The 16982-nt window shown below is 49.0% G+C and overlaps 1 long non-coding RNA gene across 1 annotated transcript in view; it reads right to left on the bottom strand.

The window, feature by feature from the left end:
- The window catches only part of LOC128344490 (uncharacterized), a 46914-nt gene extending 30358 nt beyond the window's left edge, over positions 1-16556 (bottom strand). Inside the window, exon 1 of the long non-coding RNA XR_008315881.1 lies at positions 16485-16556. This is a non-coding gene — a long non-coding RNA (uncharacterized LOC128344490). The remainder of the gene's footprint in view (positions 1-16484) is intronic.
- Positions 16557-16982: the final 426 nt, after the last annotated feature.

Here is a 16982-nt window from a genome sequence, read left to right on the forward strand (position 1 = left end):
AACAGTGGAAGGGTTGCATCCCCCGCTCAATCAAATTAATATGCCCCATTTGCCCCATGGGATTCTGTGATCCAGAGGTTACTGGTGTTTGAACTGTGTGGAAAGGGTTCTGTGGTGGTTTCCCTCCCTCTTGAAAATGAAAAGAAAATACACCATTTGTTGCATAGGATTCTGTGATCCAGTAAGAGGAAGGCCAGTGTTTGAACTGTGTGGGGAAAGGGGTGTGTGAGGTGTATTTTTTTCTCAAATTGTCCTGTTTTTAGCAAAGTATGCATATATTTCCTATATCGGGCAGCAGCAGTATAGGAAGGTGCTGAAAGGCATAATCTCATACTGCATGGGAGAAGGCAATGGTAAACCAAGTCAACGGCACAACCTTTCCTATGCATATATTATACTAATTAGCATATGTAAACTTTATGCAACTTTTAAGTGCAAAATGGAGAGTTTTTTGAGACTTTTTTTGGTGAACAGCACCAACTATTTCCACTTTTTTGGTGACAGATTTTGACTATTTTCACCACCTGGACCTGGCAACCCTAACTAAACCACACCAGTTCACACCAGGACTGCATGAACCTTAAGGACATATTCCAGGCAGTGGAGAGGGATTCTGCAGAGAGGGGAGGGAAGTGAAAAATTGTGTCCCATCCCCCTTCCTGTCCTATGTGCTGGCCTGCAGAGCAATGCTGCAATGCACCTAGTGTCCCGGCTCCCTGGTCTGCCCTCATAAAACTGCAGATAATGTAGGCCTATGTGAAGAATGTGAAAAGGGTTTCTGGTGGGTGGGGAGGGGGAGAGAGAGAGAGAGAGAGAGAGAGGAGTAGTTTTTTCTTTTGTCTTTCTCACTCCTCATCTTGTTTCTGCTTACATGTCTGTAATTTTCTGCAATAAAACAAAGCAGTTATGGCACTTCGAAAACCTTTTTGATGTTTCTTTAAAAAATGATGATGATAAACTTGTGGACCAATCTCCTCTAAACTCCACACACTTGACACTATCATCATGTAGTCGCAGCATGAGACTTTTAAGGACTTTCTACCCAACCATTCATGGGTTATAACATGAGTTATTACTCCCCAGAATGGAGGAGTACTCCTTTCATAAGAAAACAAGGAGTATTTCCTCCAAACATTGCCTGCATAATGTTCAGAATGGGGGCTTCAATTCCTATTTGTTTTGTAACATTCTGCCATAAAACAAAGCAGTTTTGTCACTTTTAAAGATCATTTTAAAAGTAGTTTTTAAAAGTGGGCTGTATCCTTCAAATGCTACACACTTAATACTATCACAATGTACTAACCACCATGAAAAGTTTGAGAACTTTCTGCCAAGTCACTCTGTAGTTGCTAATTTTATTTTTCACATTGATCCCTATGGGAAATCTGATTTAAGTCAGTTATTTCCAACTAAAATCTGACATGATTGGACAATCTAATAGTCTGGGAGTGTGCATAATACTGAATGCGAAAATTTTCGTCTCAGATCAGATTATTTCAGATCAGATTGAACTTTTTCTCCCATGCACAGGCCTAATGGTTACCGATTGGCAAATTCAATTTTGAATCTTCACCGTTTTCTCAGCAAGCATTTGAGAAAAAAGCTCATATTTTCTGAGAGTGCTCATCTGGTACACAATGTTGCTGCTTTTACATAAAGCTGGCGCATTATGTTGGTGCTGTGCACATGTGCCTTGTATTACCCCTTGAGAACGGTAGTTCCCAGAATCAGTAAATCCCAGGAACCAGAGTGGATTTTAGATGAGACTGTGACAAAGTGCTCACTCCCACCCCTACCTTTCGCTATTCCATTCACAGAAAGAAAATGTAAGTAGAGAATTTCTGGAATGCTCATAGGTGCAGAAGGAATGAGGATGAAAAAGAAGAGCTTACCAGTTGCACTCCTGCTAAAGTTAGATGGGGTGGATTGTGTCCCACAACAAATGATTTCTCAAGTACTATATGTTTAAGTTGCCCATATAGTCTTGTTGATCGATCTGCTCTAGAGTGCTGGCTAGGCACTCTAACTATGCTTTTGGGCTAATGTGGGGAATAATGTGGGTGGCTGGGCAGTTCTCCTCACAGGGTGAAGGTAGCAGAAAGTCAGGAAAGAAATGGGGCAAATAGCACAGAGCCATCATTTACAAGCTTGAGAACCAGTATGCTGTAAATCTAGGCAGACCACTGTCCAGGTCCCGATGCAGGTTCCATTATAGATTCCAGATTCTGAGCACATGTGTTTGGATCTGAGGTACAAGTAGGCAAATTCATGCCCTGGGCCCATGCCCAAGTCACTCATACTTGTTGGATGGGCTGAAACTTAGGGCTGAAAAAATAAATTCATGTTTGCATGACTTGATCAACTTGGGTGTAAACCCGCTGAACAAAAGGCTGAAATGGCTTGGGTGAAGTGCAGGTTAAATGGCTTACCTTAATGCTTTATCTGAACAGGAGATGGTTCTCCAGGTGCAAGATAAATTCCCTGAGTTTTAAAGTTTACGTCCTTCTAGTTGTTTGCCAGTTCATTAGCTGTTGACAGTGTGGTGGGGATTCGTTGCGCTTATCTTGAGTTACTGTGAAGAAAATTCTTCTCTTGTACCATTGAGTTGGTGTTGACTCCTGATGATCACAGAGCTCTGTGGTTGTCTTTGATAGAGTACAGGAGGGGTTTACCATTGCCATCTCCCATGCAGTATGAGATGATGCCTTTCAGAATCTTCCTATATTGCTTCTGCCCAATATAGGTGTTTCCCATAGTCTGGGGAGGATATCAGCGGGGATTCAAACCAGCAACCTCGTGCTCCCTAGGCAAGTTACTTCCCTATTGTGCCATTAGGTGGCTCACAAAGAAGATTATCTTATGCTATTTCTCTTGAGAAAGGGAGTTTGTTCCTGCCCTAGAAAGAGTTTTGACTTGGGGGTCTACCTTTGCCAGATCCCTTCTCTTTGATAGAGAGACAAAGAAAGGTTTCTGGGAATGATTCCTTTTCAATCTTAATTGTTATAATGACCCCAGGGTAGCACTGCCCCATGTGCTAAGCAACCAGTTGCAAGTCTTGCCAAAAATGGGCATATGCAGAGTTCATGATCGCACAAACTGAAGTATCCAAAATGGAAGCTGTGATCCCACTGTTCCAAGCATTTGGTGGGGTGCTGTCTGCTACCTCAAAATAAAGCTGTTTTAGTCTGGAGGCATAACACAAACACTGTTGGCTATTGCCGGTAGATGCATATGGAAGTTTGCAAATCCACTGGGAGACACACTCTCCTATGTACACAGTGGCCTGTAGGGGATGCGTTTCAAAATGGCTTCACAGTGTTATTGAGAATCCCTCAGTCGCCTTTACAGCTGAGATGCTATAAATGTCCCTCTCCTCAACCTCTCCACGTGACCCCAAAAGTTTTTCTTCTTCTGAATTTGGCTTACAGAAAGGATTTTTAATGCCATTTATGTGTCAAAAGACCCTAAAGGTAATACCACCTAGCAGTCATACTGTACAGTAACATGGTACTTTTTAGATGCCTTACACACATGTATATACACACTGACCACCATCAAATAATATCAAATTCAGTAAACCAATAATATTCTGTTCAAGATGAGAGTTTACTAGAAATAGGAGCATATACTTCCATAGTAGGGATGTGCAAAACGTTTCATCATCAAAACATTTTGACTTGAAACGGGCCACTTTGAGTGTTCTGAGCTCAGAACAAAACAACCCAGTTTTGATTGAAATGTTTCAAGCACCAATTTGGAGGCCTGTTTTCCCCTTGCTGGTTAGTTTTCTAGCATTGGTTTCCAATCAGCTTGAGATCCCCTTCCTTTTTGGTTGGCTTGTTATCATACAAATAATAAAGTACAGTCATGGGCTTGGGGGAGGAAGGGGGTAGGGATGTGCACGGAACCACCTGCACGGTTTGGTTTGAGGCCGGACCGGCCTTAAACCCAACCAGGCCAGTTCGGTCCGGCAACCCCTCAAACCCTCCCCCCGCCGGTAGAGTTAGGTCTGAGGAGGGGTTCGTGAGCTTAAATTTGTAAAAATAAAAATAAAATGCATTTTTTAACCTTTACTCCCCTCAGGGGAGTTCTTGGAGGTGGCGGCGGGGGGGGGGGTGTCCTTGGAGGTTCCCCCTCCCCAACCTCATGCCCCCACTCACCCATTCGGGTTCTCTTCGGCCGGTTTTCAGCCTTCACCCGGCAGCCCGGTGGCCTTTATGGAGGCCACACGCCTGCTCACATGGCCTATGCATGGCCTGGGCAGACCCTGCTTAGCTAAGGGGACAAGTTATGCTTGCTACCACTAGACCAGCTCTCCTCCCTCGAAACATTTCAAGTTTGTTTGGTTGAAACAACCAGTTCAACTACTGTTTCAATTAAACGTTTGCCCATCTGCGTTTTGTTTCAAGCTCGAAAGAAAATGCAAAATCCGTTTTGTGCATATCCCCATTCCATAAGCATACCTACCCATCTAATGATGGCACTGTTAAAAGTTACAACCTTGACCATTTCTTGCATGTTGAATGTGCAATCTCAATCCACAAGCTAAAAGATCGAAGGATCCAGCAAATGCCAACCATACACATCACACCCATTTGCATTCATGATTCTTCATCAGTCTAGGCAAGGGGTCAATGTGTGGAAATTTATTCAATCATAGCTTCACTGGATCAGATGGTTCTGATTAGTACTGTCCAGTGTTCAGAATTAGAACTACAAATTGCACAGAAATACAAATAGTCTACATGCTTTCTGGAAAATTAAATGCTTTGCACATTTTCTGGAATGTGGCATATCTTTCTCCACAGATGAATAAAGGAGCTTCTTCTCACTGCCCTTTATAAGATCATTTTAATTATACCACAGTGTTGGTTAAGGAAATATTCCACCACCACTACCACCACAAAAAATATATATTCTTTTGGCCCAAGATCTCAGTTTACAGTGGCTGACATGCCGATTACCAACGTGTACATGTAAAGGAGAATTGCAGGGATGTGGCTGGTACCGTCACACAACTCCCTCAATCCTTCTGTAAACACCTGCTGTTGTGCAAGTGGGGAAATATCCCTATGCTGCCTGTGCAAGTGCTCTGGGAGAGAAGAAACCCAACACATCCCTCTTCATACATGTACTTCGGTAGTCAGGATGTCAGCCATTGACACTAGACAGATGGAGTGAAACATTGCAATAATAAAATGACAAATTGATTTAGACATATTCTGCTAGAATGACTATGACAAAGAGCTGGTAGGTGATGGGATCCAGCAAATTCAGCTTTTTTAAAAAAACTGATTCTTTCTCTTATTATTCTTCATGCCACATTTGCAGTTTTAAAATGCTGATCATGCTGACAGGGTTTGCAGTGTAATGAAGAAGGTTGATATTGTAATTTTCTTTTTCACCCCCACCAAGTTCTCCTAGTTCAAACACACACAAAAGATGCCAAGGAAATACTTAAAAAAGAAAACAGTACAAAGTAGGGGCTGGGACTTTTGGATGATTTCCCCTCATTAACAAGACATCCATGAACGAACAAAAAGGACCACAGCGAGACTATCTCAGAGGAGGTGAGGTGCTGGGAACTGCTGGTATTATTACAATGATGCATTACTATTTATGACTTGCAGGAGGTGTCTGTGGAAAATGAATGCATTTTAATCTTTAGAAAGTAAGTGTGCTTTAAACTATCAGAGAAGTACTATAAGTTAACTTTAGCACCAGCAAGCCAAAGGAAGCCAGTTCTGAAAGGAATCTGAATCTGAAGCAGGCAGGAGATTACGCAACATTTTAGGGTGTGTCAAGGTCAGCTGCAGTGACTGGAGGGATGCTGTGTTGGAGATGGAAAGGGCCAGATGCTTTCCCTCTGCTAAATAAAGGGAATCGCTACTTTTAAAAGGTATCTCTTTCCTCAGTAAGCAGGGGACAGATCTGTGTACAGTACACTCATTGTTGAACATGATTTGTGAATAGGGCTAATGTCATTGCGAAAGTCTATCAGTAGGCTGTAGTGCCCAGATGCTATAAAGGTCCCTCTCTTTAACCTCCCCAAGTGGCCACTAAAAATGCTCAAAAGGTTTTTTCTTTCAAATTTGGCTTACAGGATAGAATTTATATCATCATTGTGCCAAAAAGATCCCTAAGTTATAAAATCATGGCAAAACAGAAAGCATGGGAAACCATTATTTTATAGACGATAATGGAAGGCGGAAGGGAGTAAAGCTTTGTATAGCAGAAAGAAAGACAGACAGAGTGTCACTGATCTAAGCAAATATCAAATATATTTGCTACTGCTGGAAGCCAAATTTAGTCAAGAGTTTGATTCCACACCTGATCTGGCAAGTATAGAGCTCAGGTTCTAAAGATTTTACAAGACTAACTCTTGATTCTGCAAGAAGAAACCCTTGATTTACAAGTAAAGGTAAATACTGGAAAAAGATATACAGAAGCTAAACTGGGTGAGAGATTTCCATGCTGGCACTGAGATGTATTTGTAATAGTGAAATGAGCCATGAGTAGTAAGTACTCTCATGCTGGCACTACACTGTACAATTCAGCTCATCATGTAAGGATGACACTCCTTACATTCCAGCTAAGGAGTGAGTTTGAACCAGAATTCTAATTATCTGAATTCTCCTAGTTTTAATAAGACAAAAGCTCTTCCCTTTATATACACACAAGCTGAAGCAAACACACACAAAAAGTAGGGGGAGCAGCACCTAGGCAGCAGGCTCTGCCCCTGATCTACATATAATTCATGTCAACATCTGAAGTGACCCTATTATATTTATATGTGTCACTTGTATATAAAGTATGTGCATACAACCTCAAAGTGTATAGAGCATATGGAAAGGGACAGAGAAGTCTGGTGTCAGAACTAACCAAGTCATTTCCCCCAAAATGGAAGAACAGGATTTCCGGCGCCGCATTCTGCTCCAGGTACTCCCGCAGCATTGGCAGCAGCTGTGCTCTTTGCATTCCCCTCCGCCCGAGCCACTCGAGGTTGGCCAATCGACCCAGGCCCAGCTGTGTTCCTGGATCCGTGCCCTGTGCCCACTTGAGAGCCCAGAATATAAAGAGTGGCCCAGGACAAGGACCCTGGCCCCCTTTGCCAGAGGCTTCGCCCCTGCGCAGGAAAGCAAACACGTGTGAGATGGGAGGCATGGGGGCGGGGACAGCTGGCATGGGGGGGCAGCTGGCGAGGGGGGAGGGGACTTAGCACACGTATCTGCGGTAGACCGCAGACCGCCAACAGCCCAATCTCTGGATTGCGGAGCCCGGGTAACCAAGGCCCGCTGCCACTGAGGCCGCCCCAATTCTGAAAGAGTGTGATGACAAGTGGTGTGTAGAAACCCCAGCCACATGAAAGGCCCTCCTCATCACAGCCCAAAATTGGTACTGTGACAGGTGGGTGCCATCGGCGTGCCTAAATAGGCACCCCTCAGCTACACCCCTGGCCGCCATGTAGGCTGCCCGAGCCCACACCAGGCACATACGGTGATTGTACGCCCTATGCAGTGTAATCAGCTGCCCCTTTCCCCGCTGGTCTGTTTTAGAGAAGCGGAGTCTGATCGATACCACAGCTGAGTCCATGGTTAGGTCATGCTTCTGCATGACCCTTCCTGCCCTGCCTCATGTCCCCCTGGGAAACAGCTTCCTGGCCCTAAAGGCCCCGTAGAAGGCCACCAACGCCGCCACTCGGAACAAGGCCTTCTCATAGGGGGAAGAGCATACTTCACCCAGTCTCTGCACAGCACTCTGCAGCGCATCATGTGTAATGGGCCGGCGCTGGTCCGTCTGGGCAGGCGTCTCCCTGGCCCAGCCCTCCAGCATGTGCCGGACTCTGAAATCACCCGAGTGGTCAGGCAACCCTCTGGCCTTTGCATAAAAGGCCAGTGCTGCCAAGTGCCCGGCCATGGTGCTCACCACAAGCCCTCCCGCCTGGAGGTGCACCAAGTACTGCATCAGGTGCTCAGGGGGGCCAGACCAAGCCTGGCTAATCCCTGTCAGCAGCCTGAAGTGTTGGACGGCTGCCACCCTCCTACTATAGGCCACCCGTGTCCTAGATGCTATGGAGGCCTCGATTGCCCTGAGCGCCTCTACACTCCAAGGCTCCATAGCCCAACAGGCATCTTCTCGGGCCTTGGGGAGGAGTCGGGAGCCAGCTGCCCAAAGCGCTGCATCTGAAAACGAGACAGAGCGTCTGTGATATCATTTTGCACACCCGGCACATGTTGCGCTGTAAACAATATGTTGTCACGCAGGCAAGCCAGTACCAATGCCCTTACCAGGCCCATGACCCTCGGGGATTTGGAAGTCTGTCAACTGACAACCTGCACTGTCGCCAGATTGTCACACCAGAAGCGCACCGCCGAGTTGCGAAACTGGTCCACCCAAATGTGAACAGCGACCACTATGGGGAAAAGCTCAAGGAAAGTGAGATCCCTTGTGATCCCCCGCTCCGCCCAGCCACATGGCCATTGCTCCGCACACCACCTTCCCCTCAAATACAGGCCAAATCCAAGGCCAACCACTGCATCTGACTGCACCTGGAAGTCTGCTTCAAGGAGCTGTGTCACCTGCCAGAAGGAAACTCCGTTGAAGGAGTCCAGGAAGCACAACCACAGCCTCATGTCCTCCCTCATAGCCGTGGTTACCCTGATCCAGAAATGCGGTAGCCTGCACCCAGCTGCAGCGTCACAGAGATGCCGCAGGAACGGGCGGCCAGGTGCTACCACTCGACAGGCAAAATTGAGATGCCCAACCAGCGATTGCAGCTGGCGCAGCATCACCTTTTTGGCCCGTTCACATGTCCTCAAAAGTACCTTCAAAGCTTCCAGCTTATCCCTGGGGAACCGTGACAGCTGCCCCGGGGTGTCTAACTCTATACCCAAGAATGTAAGCCTGGTGGCCGGCCCCTCAGTCTTATCCCTGGCTAGGGGCACGCCAAGCTCCTGGCAGAGGGCCACGAATGTGCCCAATAGCGTGTAGCATTGATCGGAGTCCTCTCAGCCTCCAAAAAGATAATCATTTAGGCAATGAGCTGTGGAATTAAGCTGCGCTCTCTTCCGTAGCGCCCATTCCAGCATCGTGCTGAAGGCCTCAAAGGCCGTGCACGACACAGAGCAGCCCATGGGGAGAGCCCTGTCGATATAGTATTTTCCCTCAAATGCAAATCCCAACAGATCGAAGTCATTGGGATGGTCTGGCAACAGCCGGAAGGCTGATTCTATGTCACACTTGGCTAGCCGTGCCCCAGGCCCATAGGCCTGGACCATTGCTGTCGCCTCATTGAATGAAGTGTAGTGGACTGAGCATAGCTCGGCCGGTATTCTGTCGTTGACCGAACCACCTCTGGGGTATGACAGATGGTGAATTAGCCTATACACGCCAGGAGCCTTCTTGGGCATAACCCCCAGGGGGAATATCCTCAGAGTACTGGGAGGGGCTCACTAAAAGGGCCTAGTACGTGGCCTAATGCAACCTCCTTGTTAATCTTCCTAACCACCACCTGCTCCATGCCTTTGACTGATCTAAGGTTGCTAGCTACACTAAATTCACGTGGGAGCTGACACGGAATCCTAAAGCCTTCTGAGAAGCCAGCTTCCAAGTACCGTGCGCACTCCCTGTCCGGGTAGTCACGCAGCAGCCTCCACAACACCTGGATCCTAATTCGGGTGGGGCCCCTTTCCAGGGCCACCCCCCTGGGAGATGGAGGGCCCTTTGCCCCCGCCCGCATGGGGGACCCAGCCTCCTGCTCTAAAACTCTTTGTCCGCTGGCAGTTGAGCCCAGGGTGCTGGCCCCCGCAAAACCCACATTCGTGCCTGAATTTGTAGGGGGACCGAGCACACTTCCCGCTCCTGTTGTATTCCCAGCACACCAGGGGACTTTGAACCCCCTGGGCGCCGGCGGATGAAGCCGCTGACGCCGCTGGGGTCCTGGAAATTAGGTGGCCACTTTTGGTGCGCTCTCCAGTAAGGGGCCTGGATGGTGTCATAATCCTGAGCCAAAGCTCGGAATGCTGTTTCTCCCACGAAATCCCCAGGTAGTTAGATGCCCATTCTCTAAACGCTTGGTCATAGGCCTCCCATGAGTTGCCTGCAAAATCCATGAAAGCCCTATGAATGCTGTTGAAGTACTTGATAAGGGCGGGGCCCTTCTCCAGGTACTTCTCAGTGATCACCCCCACCCCCATGTATATAGTGAAACCAGAAACCCAGTTTTTCCAGTTACGCTCAATGGGTTTCCTCTTGGTTCTTTCCTTATCCCTCTCCTGGTCCCCCTCCTTGCCCACAGGCTCAGGTTCTTTAAACAGCAGTTGGAAGACATCAATATACTCTCCCTTCCAAAAGCGCTCTTTTACGTGTGGAAGCAGGTGATTGCCCAGGGGGACTGGTCCGCCATCTAGGCCTCTGCCGCTGCTGGTCGTGGGCGCCTGTGCCGGGGTGGCACAGGACCCTGACTGCCCAGCTCCACCTTGCCAAACCCGGTTACATGTTGCATGTGGGGAAGCCCAATTTATCAGCCCGGGGAACCACCCGAAGGGCCCTCTTGGAGGACTCCAAGGCAAGCCCCACGGCCAGACCCCCTGTGGGGACTCACCACCCTGTCTGGCCGGGTCTTCGGAGGCTCCACCTGACTCGGGTCTTGTCGCTGCTGGTCCTTCCGTAGACCTGTTGCCACATAGAGCCAGCCCTGATGCAGTGGCTGCCTCAAGCGCCGCTAAACGATCAGTAAAGCCCTTCATCAGTTTCACAGCCCTAGTCATCTTGCGCAGATACACAGGTGGGGAAGGCCCCCCTCCCTGGGAGTCCCGTCCTCCGATGGACCCCCACCATCTCTGTGCAATGCCTCCCAACCCCCAGCTATGGCCGCCAGCCAAGCGATGAGAGCCTTGATAGCCCCTAACTCCATATCTCGCTCGTCCTCCGAAGAGGAATCCGGTTGGGCTGAGGGTCCCCTGGGTGCTGGGGTAGGCCTTTTTCCTTTCCCTTTTCCTGATGGCACCTTCTTAGGACCCATGGTACAGGCGGGGGTGTGCGTGTGTGGCAGAATACAACAGCTGCGTGACAACAAGCGCTCCGCACCCTGAGATGAGACGAACTAGGCCGCCAAAAAGCTACAGCCTGCGGGGCCCCTCCCCTAGCCACCCCCTGCCCAAATGACTGGCCTTGTGAGGGAGAAATCCCAGTTCCCAGGGGCCACACCCACAGACTTTATCCCAGCCTGCCCAACCCCCTGAAACACTTCCCCCAAACCTGAGCCGGGCCTGGCCTGGCTTGCCGCTCTGTCACTGTGACCGCAGTCCCACGCGCTGATCTGTCTGGAGCTGGGGGGGTTGGGGAGTGCAGTCACATCGATCGCTGGTTACCGGCCCCCACTTTTCACCCAGGGCTGTTGTGGTGGAGGGGGGAGGGGCCCCCGACGTAAGCTGGCACCAAAGGCCGGCCCTCAGCTAGGCCCTAAAGGTGGGCATTATTACAGCCCCGGGCAGGGGAGAAAAGCCCAGATCTGCGGGCGGGCGATGAAGCCCGACTCTCCACCGGTGGGCCCTCCCCAGTGGAGCAGGGGCAGGCGAGGGGGCCGCCCAGGATGACCAAGAGCCAGGTAGGCCAGCCACTGCTGCCGTGCGTGAGCCCTGAGGCGCCGCTGATCTGGGCTGCACAGGGTGGCCGGGGGAAGCCGGATAGGCCGGCTGCCGCTGCTGCCACCCAAGACACTGCTAATCCGGGCCGTGTGGGCCTGCAAAATGGTGCCCGGCACCTGGGGTTGGCCCCGGCTTCGCCCGCACTTGCTAGCGCTGGGCGAAGTCACCAGTGGGCGGGCCTCCGGCCCAACACCCAGCAAATGCCCCCCTTGCCAGACTCTCCCTTGAGCCAGGCCATGTGCCTCATGGCCCAGCCGTTCGGCACATCCGTCCTCTCCAAGATTGAGAGGTGGACTGAGCCGATGCAGGCACGCTGCCGGCTCTGCACTTCCGGTCCACCCCCGGAAGTGGCTCTGGGCCAATCGCGAGCTGCTCCCAGCCCCGCATGCTCCTGGGTAAGGGGCTGGGACAAACCAGCTGCGCCGCCAAGGAGGCGGCGCACGGCTCTCTCTTATATATCTTTTATATACAACATCAGAATGAAGCACTCGATCAGGAGAACACATTTATGTTAAAATAAGGATTTGTTTTGCTTTACTGTACAAGGTTACAGCATCCCAGGTGCCATTAGCAAGCATCTATAAGATCTATTCTTTCTTGAGATCAGGAAGGTTGCTTTCTCTTCCAGCAACCTGGGTGTGTGTGTAACAGCAGCTGTTACGGACTGTCAGGTGTAAGGCAGCTAACAGTTTGTCAACCTCTGCTTATCCAAAACATCCCCAAACATGTCAGATACGATGACAATCAACACAAACTTCCTAACAAACAGGTCAATAGGAAGCTGCAGTCTCTGATTCAGATGCTGGAACAGTCATCCCTAGTGCCATAGAAACAACCATTAGTCCAAAAGCTTCAGGTGCAGAAAGACAACAAACAACGGTAAACACTGTTGAGGGTGCACGTGATTTAGGGCAATGATGATCAGTTGCTTCCAAATGACATCTTGATAAAATTGATAACATGATTTCTTTTGATGGCCTGTCTTTTTTCTTCACAGGGAGATACAAGCATCTGATGTTCAAATTCATATTCTGTTTGTTTGTTTTATATAGCTGAAAAATAATATTGTAAGTGAAAATTCATTTGGCAGGCCTGCTATATATTATCCAATCTGGGGCTATGAAATAAAGGACTAGACCAGATTAAGGGCCCTATTGTTCAAAAGTCCTGAATAATACCATGAGCAAATGAGGGTAGACTCACTGCCCCTTGAAGGATCAAGCCCTCAAGAAAATGAATGGATATCATTTCAAAAGAGGTGCTACTGATATAATAGGCCATGCTAGTCTGTGGCAGTCTAATCCAAATGTATGGGTCATGTAGCACTTTGGAGACACTTCTTGTACTTGAAGAGCGCACAAGTATTTGAGGAATCCAATCTACTAGAATGCTAGCACTTGGGTGGCGGGGGGAGTACTGAGCAGTGGGCTTTCCTTTGTAACTTGACTTGTGGGGTGAAACTAACAAAAGCTGAGAGCATCTGCTTGAGGATGGCCCTGAAGGAATGGTGCAGGAATATTATAGCTCTGAATACCAGTTGCTGTATGTGGAGAATATGTTATTGTTTGAGTTAAGGACTTATTCTTGGTTTGGCTGCTGTACTGTTACATGGAGCCTAACCTAATCACTGTTGTTAAAGGAGTCACTCGTGGGGAGGGGCTTTAACTGTGCTGGTGAGGTCAGGGCTGGATTAAGGCTTTGGGTGGGCCTGGGGTACTTCAGACAGGGGGTTCCTTGTGGTCTTGTCCACATGACCACATATCATTTCAATCAAAAACCATATTGATTAAAATGTGTTTCGAGCATCTTTCTGGCCCTACCTGGAGATGCCAGGGATTGAACCCAGGAACTTCTGCAAACAAAGCAGATGCTCTTCCACAGCACTATGGCCCTATCTAGTGTGACTTCTCTAAGACTTCCCAGTATACTAGCCAAAATATGTAAACCCAGGCAAGGCTCCTAGGTGAGGGTTCAACATTCCCAACTGGACACTACAAAATATCATTGCTAAGGAACTAATTGGGTTGGAGATGCCCATAGCTGCCAGCTGTGTTTTCCTGTATCTGGTTACATTTTCAAGTTCTCTCTCATTCCAATCTTCACTTCCTTCAACTGTGCCAGGCACAGATGAGGCACAGTGTGGCTCATCTTCCTTCAGGTCTCTTCTAAAGTGGCCGCAGACTTGCTGTTATCCACTTCCTCATGCCAGTTACATGCCTAGAGCAGGATTTAGGAAACTTCATTCCCACTTAAAAGACAGCTTGATCTTATAGCTGTACTTGATCTCTTACTTTAACATGTAAAACTGATCTCACATTGGCCAAGATCAAAATGTTCTGACTGCCAATTTCATGCTAAGTGTGCAGAAGTTTAGCCTAGCCCTTCCTCCCTGAAATATCTGGACAGTCCAAAAATGTGTCCTCCTTCTCATTCCACAGTTAGGGAAGCTCTTGGAGCGGGGGGGAGTGTAGCACTGTATATTAAAGAAGGGATAGAAACCTAGGAAACCTAGGAGGACCAGAGTCCTCCACAGAATCATTATGGGTGACAATGCAAGGACTGATGGGAAATGTGTTACTAGGAACATGCGATCACCTTCTGGATCAAAACGCTGGGAGTGGCCTGGAGTTAGAGAAGCAAATCAGAAAGGCATCAAAGAGAGAAAGAGAGAGCTGTTAGAATGAGTGACTGATCCAGCAGGACTGTTCTTATATTCTTATTAGTAGAAGCTTTCTGAGGTGAGAGACTGACACCCTGCTGATACAGGGCAGTATAAGATGTTACAGTTTAGCTTCCTGCTGTCAGAAAAGAGAAAAGTAACCAACTATGGCCGGATTTGCACATAATGTGGAACTGCAGCTGAGACTGGGGTCCAGCGGGGCGACATACCCGAGGTTTGATTTTATGCCTACAGTCTGAACCCTTGGGTTGTAGTGAGTTTCATCACCGCAACCTGAGCTTTGATGCAGCTTGTGCTTCGTCTGAATTCGGAACTGTAGGCTGCGTCCCCTGGAACCAGAATTGAGGGAGGAAGCTCCTTCCATAACTCTGGCTGTGACTGGCTGTGCAAGCTGTCCATGGAAGAAGGAAGTCTACACAATCAGTTCTCCCTCCTATCTGCAGTCTCGCTTACTGCAGAGAGGGAGCTCTCCGTTACGTCCAAATTTGGACAGGAGAGCAGGAGAAGGGGGAAGCAGAACCAGCTTGCATCCTTAACCTCAACTAAAGACCAGGCTTCGAAGTGGATTTCTGGGTGTGGGGGGGGGGGAGTGCCTAACCCAATCTGGGCTGCCCTAGCCTGGGTTAGGCTGCTCATGAGAACAGACTTAAAGAGTTGTTAAGAAAGGAATTTCAGATGAGAAGGGAACATTGACAGTTGGACCATAACAAGGGAAGTGACAGGATTAACTGAAGCCAGAGCCTTAACACCTTTACCAGGAAGACACATGGAACAAGGTGTGAAGCCACCAGTGTCCCAACACATCCCCAAAATATGCCCCCCGCCCACTCCCTGGAAGCTCTGCAACCTACCACCTGCTGTGGAGCAGAGCTAGGAGCCTCGAGCGCTACCATGGGCAGAGGCAAGTCCAACAGCAAGGAAAATGCAGAGATGGAAAAGGCACAAAAGGTGCAGCCTCTGACTGCACACCACCTTGGAGCCTGTACCTGGAGCACCTGGTAGATGGGCAGCAGTGCAGGCACAGTAGAGGCACTGCTAATTGCTCCGCAGGAGTGGAGAGGGAATTAGGGGAGGGCAGGCTCCAAGGCTGCCTGAGCAATACAGCAAATGGGGTGGGGGACACATAAATTTATTCATATTTTTCAGCAACTAAGGAAAAAGAAAAATTCCACATTCTATTTTGTTGAAATACAAGTTATACCTTTCACTTTTAAAGAGGAGTGGCATTTTTTGTGGTTCTGTCTCATGCCAAAGTCCATACCAGCCACTGAGGAAGGAACTGGGGTGTAGCCATCTCTGGGTAAGAGGAAGCCACCATGGCACCCCCTTGCCCTCCTCCTACACCCAGCTGACAAATGCAGTGCTCACTGGCTGGGAGTGCAACACATGGTCCCTCATCCAGTGGCTGATTAACATATTTCAACAATTAAAATTTAAGAAGTTAAAACTATTAAAACACAATTAAAACACAATTTAAGCAATATCTAATTAAAAGCCTGGGTGAACAAATGCATCTTGACTGCCCTTTTAAATGTTGTAAGATATGGGGAGGCTCTTATTTCAGCAGGAAGTGTGTTCCAAAGCTTCGAGGAAGCAATGGAGAAGGCCCGTCCCCAAGTAGCCACCAGACGAGCCGGTGGCAACTGCAGACGGACCTCTCCAGATGATCTCAATGGGTGGTGCAGGTCATAGCGAAGAAGATGTTGTCTTAAATACCCAGGGCCCAAGCTGTTCAGGGCTTTATAGTTTATAACCAAAACCTTGTACTTTGCTGGAAACTTATCAGCAGCCAGTGTAGCTCCTTCAATACAGGAGTCATATGGTCTCTCTGAGATGACCCATAGACCAACCTGGCTGTGGCATTCTGGACTAACTGCAGTTTCCAGACTATGTACAAAGGCAGCCCCACATGGAGCACATTGCAGTAGTCAAGTCTGGAGGTGACCAGCAGATGTACTACTCTTCTGAGGTCATTTATCTCAAGAAATGGACGCAGCTGGCGTATCAGCCAAAGCTGATAGAAGGCACCTCTGGCCACTAGGCATGTGCACGGACCGGTTCGGAGGCCATTCTAAAGGCCTCCAGACCGGTCCGGACACGCGTGGTTTTGGTTCGGGTGGGAGGTTCTAACAAAGTACGGGGGGGGCTTTACTTACCCCCCAAAGAACGTCACCGAATTCTTTTGAGTAAGCGGGCGGCATATCTCCCTGCCGCCCGCTTCATTCCCCCTCTGGCGCGGCTCTGTCTGTCTCCTTTAAATTCTCCATCGGGCGGCAGGGTATCTTCCAGTCCCTGCCGCCCGGCTCTTCAATGTCCCCGATCGGCTGGCGGCCGCCCCCTGTGCAGCCTCAAGACCCCTGCCGCCAGGCGCGTAACAATGATAGGGCAAGGGGAGACAGTTGTCTGGGGGCCCCACTGCCTGGAGGGGCACCCCAGAGGCACCTCACGTGACTCCCCATTGCCCCCTGCCCAGCCCCATAGCCTCTCAGCCACTTGCCCTCTTTGCCGTCTCTCCTGCTTGTTCTGCTGGCCGGCAATCGAAGCAGCAGGCAAGCTGCAAAGAGCTCCTTTTCTCCCGCCTCTCAGCTGATCGGCGGGTGGGCGGGGCTTCCACGGAGGCCTCCGTGTAGGCCGCAGTGAAGCCTGAACTCGAG

This window comes from Hemicordylus capensis, chromosome 2 (genome assembly GCF_027244095.1).
Source record: "Hemicordylus capensis ecotype Gifberg chromosome 2, rHemCap1.1.pri, whole genome shotgun sequence".
In the NCBI taxonomy this organism is placed as follows: domain Eukaryota; kingdom Metazoa; phylum Chordata; class Lepidosauria; order Squamata; family Cordylidae; genus Hemicordylus; species Hemicordylus capensis.